We start from the raw sequence: 10,904 nt of genomic DNA, 5'->3' as shown, positions 1-10,904 counted from the left end.
GGTCGATACGCTATACGACTACACACTTCATTCTCCGAATTTAGCGAACCAAATTATTTACCAATTACTCGCTTTTAGTTCTAGTTACATTGGTCTAGTTGGTTTCGGACTGAAAACTATTTTCGAAACAGCGTGCTGAAGAATAAATTGAATTATAACCTCGCGCACGATTTTTCTCAGACAACGTGCGATACAAATTATTTTGCCCCGAATATTTTAGTCGTCGAATTCAAACTAATTTGTTCGGGATCATCACAATGGGTCGGGCTTCCGAATTCGCATTCGTGCGAACGATGAATTTTAAATACTCACCGGACGCACCGATTTTCAGAACAAATATGTTCCGAACAACACAAAAATTTAGGACAAGCCCGAATAGATAAAAACGGTGTCGAACTCGCGACAGACGGAACAGATGCGATATTAAAATCACGATAGGCGAAGATGTTCAAAATTTAGCATCTGTTTTATCCACTGATATAACGTGCTTAAATTCATACTCGTTGTCGAGCGGAATATAAACACCTGGGGTGTTACACCATCTATTGAAGGCAAGCCCCGGTTTATATGCATAACCGTATTATTATATGCTACTTTACTACACTTAATGCTTGTAGGATTGTAATGTGCACTTAAGTGTAGGAGTTGCTTGAAACCTCTAGTTGCATGAACTTAGGATTCCTTTTTGAGATGAATACTAGTATGCTAGGTCGAGTAGCTGCTTGCTAATCAGGATCTCGGTAGAAGTCTAGTGATTTTTCTAGCACTCGCGTGAGGTCAGGAATTGATTGTATTCATCTTGATAACGGGATCTATGTTAGTCTATGGACTTGGATCCAAGGAGGATGCCTTGTCCATGAGACGAGAAAAAGGAATTAAGGATTAATGTGTGGATACCTGAGTCAAGCTTTTGAACGTACTAAGCACATGTCGGGAAAAATGGTAACCGATAAACCAAGTACCTGAGTGAAGCCGGGCGCGGACTTTATCCCTCATGCGACCTAAGACTAGGGCTCCCATGCTAGCTTTGGTGGGTACAAGTGCGGTCACTGCACGGCGGCAGCCGGGGTCAGTGGAGCATTGTATGCCAAGGCGGTGAGGCCAGGACACGAACGGGGAATCGATGGGGATGGTTATCATGTGCGGGGTCGGAGTACCCTGACATGCCGTGTGTTTAGGTTTACCTCGCAAGGATAAAACTCGATTCGAATCGTCTGCTTCTCGCAGCTAATGAGACTGCTTGACCCCTTGTACTGCATCGAGTAAGAAGTGAATTGAGGTTACATGAGACAATTTGTTGATTGAACTAAATGCTTGTCACCATGTATGCTTAGAAGGAGCAAACCTAGCTAAGATAATGATGCTAGAATTTGAAAAGCTAAAAATAAATTTTAGAAACAGCTAGTGCTTTTGGCAAACTAAACCCCTCAGCCAAAAATCTGCATAGTCTAGAGGTAGAGGAGTAGACTCCTCACACCGGGTAAGTCTAGCTGAGTATTAGTATACTCAGCCTTGCTTGTGGCATAATTTTTTGCAGGTGCAATTCAGGAAATGGTTGATGGTGTGACTTGGCCTACCACCTTGCCACCGGGTTGGACGGTCGAGTGGGACATTGCTCATTTCCTCGATACCGACGACATCGATTATTCGCTGCATTTTATTTTGTGAACTCTTATTTGCTACTCAAAAACTCCGATCTATGTAATAATTCAGCACTTAATTTGAGGTTTTCTATTTTATTGTATTTCTTCTGTGACTCACCTTCGAGTGAGATTGTGGAATTTAATCCTGGTTAAGTGGCTCTATCAGACTAGATCTGAGGGACTGACGGGTTATTCCGATTTAAGTGTGTTACAGCCCCTGAGGCGTGACTTAGGCACTTAAGCTGGAATAATTCGGGTGGTTCTGCCACAAATTAGCCGATATTTTTACCAAGCCATTAGATGAGCAAAATTTTACCAAACTTAGGCATGAGCTAAATATTCTTGATTCTAGGAATTTTGATTGATATTTTGCACACATAGCTCATTTATATACCTTTGATCATATCTCTTTCATGTGCTATGACTAATGTGTTTTCAAGTGCATATTATGCTAAGTCATAGATTGAAAGGGGAAATGGAGTCTTCCTCGAAGACAAGGCTTCCACTCCACTCCATCGAATTATTCATCCTTCGCCGTCGCTCCACAACATTCTCCAAATTGGTATAATCTTAACTCATATATTATTTACCATAGGGGGAGAAAGTAGAAAAAGGGCTTATATTTCACTCACAAGTATACGTTTTTGGTGATTCATGCCAAAGGGGGAGAAAGTATTAGCCCAAAGCAAAAGGACCGCACCACCACCAATTTCAAAAATTTAGTCTTTCAAGTTTGTGTTAAGAGAAGTGTTTCAAATTGGTATCTTATTTTTGATATAATTTCAAATTGGTATACCCTCTTCAAAATTAATTTCTAAAACCCTCTTAAACACTAAGAGGAGGATTTCATTAAGGGGGAGTTTTGTTTAGTCAAAGGAAAAGCATTTGAAACAGGGGGAGAAAATTTCAAATCTTGAAAATGATTCTCAAAATCCTATTCATTTACCTTTGACTATTTGCAAAAAGACTTTGAAAAGAATTTACAAAAGAATTTGCAAAAACAAAACAAGTGGTGCAGGCATGGTCCAAAATTTTAAATAAGAAGAAAGCCATCCATGCATATCTAGAAGAAATAATTATTGGTTTCATTCCAAGCAACCTTTGCACTTATCTTATGCAAACTAGTTCAATTCTGCACTTTTATATTTGCTTTGGTTTGTGTTGGCATCAATCACCAAAAAGGGGGAGATTGAAAGGGAAATAGGCTTATACCTTTTCCTATTTGGTTTTGGTGGTTGAATTGCCCAACACAAATAATTGGACTATCTAGTTTACTCTAGATTATGAGTTCTACAGGTGCCAAAGGTTCACAACAAACCAATAAAAAGACCAAGAAAGGGTTCAAATAAAAAGAGCAAAAGACAATCGAAGTGTGCCCTGGTCTGGCGCACCAGACAGTGTCCGGTGCACCAGGGAATTCCAGTCTGAACTTGCCACCTTCGGGAATTCTGGGAGCCGCTCCGCTATAATTCACTGGACTGTCCGGTGTAGCACCGGACTGTCCGGTGTGCCAGGGGAGTAACAGCTACACAGCGCCAACGGTCGTCTGCAACAAGCAATTAATGCGCTACAGTGCGCGCAGAAGTCAGAGCAGAGCTAGAAGGCGCACCGGACAGTGAACAGTGACTGTCCGGTGCACCACCGGATTGTCTGGTGGCCCAGCTGTCAGAAGCTCCAACGGTCAGAACCCAACGGCTCGGTGACGTGGCTGGCGCACCGGACTGTGTCCGGTGGCGCATCGGACTGTCCGGTGCGCCATGCGACAGCAGCCTTCACCAATAGCTCCTTTGGTGGTTGGGGCTATAAATACCCCCAACCACCCACCATTCATTGCATCCAAGTGTTCAGCCTTCACACCTCATACAAGAGCTATAGCATTCAATAAAAGACACAAACAAGAGATCAAATCCTCTCCCAAGTCCAAAGATCATTCCAATCAAATAGTGACTAGTGAGAGAGAGAGATACTTGTGTTCATTTGAGCTCTTGCGCTTGGATTGCTTTTCTTCTTCATTCTTTCTTGATTTCAACTCAATTGTAACCAAGGCAAGAGACACCAATTGTGTGGTGGTCCATGTGGGGACTTAGTGTCCCGTTTGATTGAGAAGAGAAGCTCACTCGATCTAAGTGACCGTTTGAGAGAGGGAAAGGGTTGAAAGAGACCCGGTCTTTGTGACCACCTCAACGAGGAGTAGGTTTGCAAGAACCGAACCTCGGTAAAACAAATCACCGTGTCATCCACCTTATTTGCTTGTGATTTGTTTTGGCCCTCTCTTTCGGAATCGCTTTTATTTGTAACGCTAACCCCGGCTTGTAGTTGTGCTTAAAGTTTGTAAATTTCAGATTCGCCCTATTCACCCCCCTCTAGGCGACTTTCAGGTAGTCCAACTATGAAATCCATACTGATTTCTTCCCATTTCCATTCTAGTACTTTGAGAGGTTGTAGTAATCCTGCTGATCTTTGGTGTTCAGGTTAAACTCGTTGACACACGTCACATAGTGCAACATGAGTAGCCACATCTCTTTTCAAACCGTACCACCAATAATTTACTTTAGGTCCTGGTACATCTTAGTACTTCCAGGGTTAATAGAATAAGCCGAATCATGGGCTTCCCTTAAAATAAGTTGGCGTAGGTGCTCGATTTTTGGTACACAGATTCTCTTTTTAAACCATATTGTGCCTTGATCATCTTCTGTGAAATCTGGGGCTTTACCCAAACTAATTTGTGTCTTAATTTCTTTGATTTTCTCATCAGACTCTTGTCCTTTACGAATCTCTTCTTCCAAAGTAGATTCAACTTCCATAATTGTCGCTTCCATATTATTGAGCATTCCAAGGTTGAGTTGTTCTATTTCCCAGCACAATTCCTATGACATCAAATGAGTAGTGATGTTGTTCACTTGACCTATAGGGCTCAAAGCATCTGCCACTACATTTGCTTTTCCTGGGTGATATTGTTTTTTCCAAATCATAGTCTTTGATTAACTCAAGCCATCTTCTCCGTCTTAGGTTGAGTTCTTTCTTCGTGAAGATGTATTTCAAGCTTTTGTGATCCGTGAAGATTTTACACTTGTTTCCAATCATGTAGTGCCTCCAAATCTTCAAAGCGTGCACTACGACAGCTAATTCCAGATCATGCGTAGGATAATTCTTTTCATGCTTTTGTAATTGCCTTGAAGCATAGGCAATCTCTTTTCCTTCTTGCATTAGCACACATCCAAGTGCTAGATGTGATGCATCGCAATACACATCAAATCCTTTATGAATATCAGGCATAATTAACACTGGTGCAGTGGTTAGCCTTTCCTTTAATTCCTCAAAACATTTCTGGCATGCTTCATCCCACTTAAATTCTTTACCTTTCTCCAACAGTGAAGTAAGGGGTTTCACTATTTTGGAGAAGCCTTCGATAAATCTTCTGTAGTATCCTGCTAATCCAAGAAAACTCCTGATCTTGGACACATCTGTGGGTTGTTTCCAATTTAGTATTTCACTTATTATACCGGGGTCTACTTTGATTCCTCCATTGGTGATAATATGACCTAGGAAAGCAACTTCCTTTAGCCAAGAATCACACTTCGAAAATTTCGCATACAACTGATTGTCACAAAGTTTCTGTAGAACTAATCTAAGATGATCTTCATGTGCTTCTTCATTCTGAGAGTATACTAGTATGTTATCGACGAATACCACCACAAACTGGTCAAGGTAATCCATGAATACTTTATTCATCAAGTTCATAAAGTAAGCTGGTGCATTAGTCAGTCCAAAAGACATGACTAAAAACTCATATAGTCCATATCTTGTAGTGAAAGCTATTTTAGGTATATCTTTAGTCCGAATCTTCAACTGATGATAGCCTGATCTTAGATCTATTTTTGAGATTATTGTAGCTCCTCTCATCTGATCAAACAATCCGAGGTAACAGGTACTTGTTCTTAATCGTTACTTCGTTCAAGCTTCTATAGTCCACGCACATTCTCCTTGAACCATCTTTCTTGTTCACAAATAGAACTGGGGCTCCCCATGGTGATGAACTAGGGCGAATAAAACCTTTTTCTAGTAATTCTTCTATTTGTTTCTTCAGTTCAATTAAACCTTTGACATCCATTCAGTAAGCTCTTTTTGAAATTGGTGCGGTTCCAGGTAATAGTTCAATAGAAAACTCTATATCACGATCAGGCTGCATACCTGGTAACTATTCCAGAAATACGTCTGGGTATTCACACACTATTCTGATGTGCTCCAAAGATTTCTCTTCCAACTGATTTATCATTGCCTCTATTTTTGGTGGCATACTGACATTGACTTCAATTCTTTCTCCTTGCAGACTGGTTAATATAACCATCCTTTTGGCACAAGATATTACTCCATCATACTTGGTCAAGTAGTCTATTCCGAGTATCACATCGATTCCACTTGATTCCAAAATTATCAGCTCTACTAGAAAGCTTAGGCCTCTAATTTCAATCTTAGTCTAAGGACATGAGTGAGTGGCTCTAAGTTCACCTCTTGGTGATCAAATTAATAGTTTCTTCTTCAAGGGATAGTTTGGTATATTATGTTTTTCCACAAATGACTTTGTTACGAAGGAGTGAGATGCTGCAGAATCAAATAAAACTGATGTAGGTATGGAGTTAATAAGAAACATACCATACACCACGTCGGCATCCTCAGGAACTGATTCCGCTGTCACATGATTGACTCTTCCTCTACTCTGGTTCTACAGAGTCGTATTCTGTGCAGATCCACGAGCAGGTGTGTTCTGGTCAGTCCTCTGGTTGCTGTTCTTCTGGGGTGTCTGTTGATTACGCTTTGGGCAGTTGTTAGCATAGTGGCCAAGTTCGCCACACTTGAAATAACCATTGGGTTGAACTAGGGTAGTTGTGTTGTTGTTCTTGGCCAGAGTGTTCACGGCACTTCCTTGACGATTTTGTTGTTGGACACTAGACCTTTGACCGGTCTGAGTGTTACTTCTCTGCTGGTTCTGGTATTGGTTGTTCCGCTGACCTTGTTCTCCAGAGTGTTGTGCTTGATAGTTGCTGTTCCCACTCTGATTTTCAGAGCGGAACTGAGAACCTTGGGAGTTGTTTTGATGGGTATTCCTGCTGGTCTGCCCTTGGTACTTCCTCTTGTGATCCGACAACTCATTCCTTTTGCTTTCAAGGCCAATTGCCTTGTTCAACAAAGTCTGAAAGTTGGGGAAGCTGTGGCTCTGTAATTGGTAGTTCAAGGGTACAATCAAGCCTTCCAAGAAATGTTCTTGGCGCTTCTCGTCAGTGTCCACTTCCTCTAGGGCGTAACGTGAAAGCTGGGTGAAGCGATCACAATAATCACTAACGGACATATTTCCTTGAGTGAGGGAAAGGAACTCCTTCTTCTTGAGCTTCATTAATCCTAAGGTAATATGATGAGCACGGAAGTTCATTTGGAACTCCTGCCAGGTTATGGCATCAGCATTGGCGTGTGTCGCGGTGAAGGCATCCCACCAATCGGACGCAGCTCCTTCGAGTCTTCCTGAAGCATACAAGAACTTCTCTCGGTCATTGCACTTGGTGATGTCTAACTTCTTTCCAATGACCTTAAGCCAGTCATCAGCAACCAAAGGGTCTACTGCATGAGAGAATGCAGGCAAGTGATGGCTCATGAAGTCCCGGTGCTTGTCTCTAGCTTGGTGCATGTTGCTGTTGTTGTTGGTACTGTTGGTTCTGTTGATTCTGTTGAATCTGTTGTACCGAAGCTGTGAGTACTTGCAGAAGTTGCATCTACGCTGCGATGAATTGATCCATAGTGGGGTTGGGTGGTGGTGGTGGTGGTGGCAACTTCTGACCACACTGATTCTGATGGTTATTGGGACTTGATCAAGTGTTCACCATCTGGTTGGTTAGAAAGTGTAACCCGAGGGTAAGTGAGGAGTAGAAAAGATTCTAGGGGGAATGGTTTATTATTAATGTTATATTTTTTTGCTCTTATGGCCATCATTCCATAAGACCATTGCACTCAAGCAAAAATCCAAATCAAACATTGCAAACAACACCATCACATGGTTGTTATTATTAATAGTGTAGTAATAGAAAGGTGTTCTTCATCTAACGAGGAAACTAACTTATTACAATATAAATGGAAAATCTAAAGCATCTTGGTGATGGATCCTGGTTCCCCATAGCGGATCCTCTTGCGGGGAGGGGATAACGCCATAGCAGGGACTTGAACTTCAGGGGGATTCCTTCCATCAAGCTGAGCTTCCAGGGCTGTGATCCTTGCATGTGCATCCTCCAGCTCCAAATGTACCCTAGAGAGGTCCAGGGTAGCACTATCGAGGTCAATGTTAAGACCAGCCACCACACCAGCTAGGGTGTTGAGGCGATCTTCTGCAGCTCCACCTGGAACAATGCTGGTTTGGCTTTCTCCATGGATACGCAGAGGAAGATGCCTGTATTTCGTGTTGTGCAGCTACTGCTGGTAGGTGTGGCTGTGGAACCATAAAGTTTTCCTAGCAGCATCGGTGACCAAAGCACCGTAGGTGGATAGTGGCATTAGAGACTAATGAGCTGACAAAGTCCTGAACCCTCTATCACCTGCATCCATCACCCTGACATGAATGCGAGTGATGTAGTAGAAAGCCCGAGGAGGCTCGTACACTTGCCTTGTCTCAGACAGGGGTCGGACGTAGGTTCCCAACGCATGCAGAACATCCTGCAGCAGGTTAGGGAAGTGCCCTGTCTCGAACATTGATGTATAATGTTTAGTGACAGGCCATAACCCCACGTAGTGGTCCTGCTGTTCTTCGTTGGCTTCCTCGTTGATGTTTTCCTCATCTTCTTCTTCTTCCTCTTCGTCATCTTCATCATTGTCACCAGAGTCATCCGGGTCGTCGCGTCTGGGAGCAGGGGCTTATACTGCTGGTGCTGGTGGTGCTGAAGCTGACGATCCAGCTGCGAAGGCTAGTAATTCTACCAACGGGGTGGGCGTAGGTAGAAACTCCTCCATGCTATCCTCCAGAATGACCCTGTTCTCCACACGAATGTGAGGGAGATCGACAGGGATTTCCTCTACTACCATTGGGTAGACATGAACTTGTCGTGGCGGAGAGATGTAGTTGGTGTTGATCCGAGTGGTTTGAATAGTACGAACCATCTATAAGAGAAAATGTCAACTTAGTTCATGTTTAAAGAGGTAAGGTTAATAAAATAATTTTGTAAGAACAAAATTAGCATGTTTTGAATAGACTAGGCTTTCCATTTCTAACTAGTCTAATGACCTATAGTCAGCATAGCTTTGATACCACTTCTGTCACACCCGGTTCTGGGGGCAAAACCGATGCATAGCATATGTGGGCCATGATCCATTTTCCACACATATGTTGACGTCACAAATGTAATATATCAAAGGACAATGCAATAAAGGCGTAAAGAGAGTAGAGTAACTTTATTACATCATCCAGAACATTGTATCTTAACAAGTATCATAATCAAAGTACAGTGGAATTAAACATGGACACTCTTCCACATGAAGGTGACTAGCGCATCGTTAGACTCAAAACTCATCAACATCATCTGCGAAGTCTTCTTCATCATCCTCTGATCAAAATATTAGCAAGGGTGCGCTCACTTATGGTCGGGGCTCCGCAAGTGGGGGGGGGAACTAATGCAAGTTAACAAGGTAAGCTATGGATAAGCGGTAAGCATTTTAGTTGGTCAATATTTTATTAGCAACACCTGTCTTACTAATAAGTGTGTATCCCAAATATCCTAATTAATCAAAGGTATAAGATTATATCAAAAGCACTTAAGTGAAATCACTTAAGCAAACCACTGGTAGATCATGAGATCACGATTTATTTTCTATCTTTAAGTTCAATTATCATGTGAGGGTTTAGGTCTCTCTAAAATGTGAGCACGGCAGACATATCAGTTTTACACTTTGCAGAGGTGGTACAACTTTACCCACAAGCCATGTATCCCATCTAGCCTGGGCTGATCGGACCCGTAAACAATGCCGAGGTGAATGGCTAGGGATCCATTATGAGGTTTTCACAAAATATCCTTAGTACAAAGCCACCCGCTAAGGTTTCCACGTCAGTATTGATGGCCCTCTTGGTGAGGTAACTTAGCCAAGACTACCACCCCATGTTACACATGAGCTGCCACCAAACCACTGCCACCCCTCTTGCCCATCTTTTAGGTAGGGTTGCTAAGCACTAAGTCTATAGAGCTAATTACCAAAGCGAGAGCCATTATAGCACTCGTGGTTGCACTGTTATCCTAGGTGGTCACTCCATGTTCCATTTAACACAAAATGTTCTTGTTTAACCATCGAGTTAACAACATAATAAAACTTCATTTTTGGAACATAGTATCATTAAAAGAGTGACATCATATTCATCAAGTGGAGCAATAGCAAAAATTGCTAAGCAAAGCATTTTGTAACACCCTTGGTGTTACTGGCGCTAAAACTTGAGCATAACATCATGTGCATTGACATTTCATGTGTTTGTACACCTAGTATGCATTCACTAGGTAAAATTTTCAAACAAGTTGTGATGATGTGACTTGAAGAGTGTTTAACCTTAGGGTAGGGTACTTAACCCTGAATTAGGGCTTATGGATGAAAGTGAAGCCCAAATAGGTAAAAATCTCAAAAGTCATTAGGGATGTTCACAAGATATCAAAGTTGATGAACTTTAGTGGCACAAAACCCTAAAGTACTCAAAACCCTAAAGGAAACCCTAGAAAACCCTAATTGGAGTCCTAGGGGGTAAATGTAAATTCTAGGTACTTTTGGACCAAAGTGAAAATATCAAAGTGATAAAGCATCACAAACCAAGTAACTTTTACCTTGGAGGATTTCCAAGTTGTATGATGAAGTTTGGACTTATTTGTAAAAGTACCCCATGAACACTACATGGTTAAGTCTGAATTTCGGTTGAATGGGGTCAACTTTGGAGCTCTATATCTCTAAATTTACATGGATTTTGCCCTAGATCAACACATCAAATTTGTAGAGCTATGATAGGAGTATAACTTTGCTTAAGTGATTAAGCCTTGGTGTCATACAAAATTTGGAGATAAATGGACCTAAAGTCTGACTGTCAGACAACACAGGAACTGAATTCTGACTGACAGTGAAGTCAGCCCCACTAGGGTGTTGACTCAGAAAATCCTAGTTACTTAGGAGTACCATGAAGGAAAGTTATATTCAAGATATAACTTACTATGTTTTATTAAAACTGCACATTCATAGCATCACATGAGCATTCAA

This window comes from Zea mays, chromosome 7 (assembly GCF_902167145.1).
Source record: "Zea mays cultivar B73 chromosome 7, Zm-B73-REFERENCE-NAM-5.0, whole genome shotgun sequence".
Lineage (NCBI taxonomy): Eukaryota > Viridiplantae > Streptophyta > Magnoliopsida > Poales > Poaceae > Zea > Zea mays.
Note: the sequence above shows the minus strand (reverse complement) of the source record.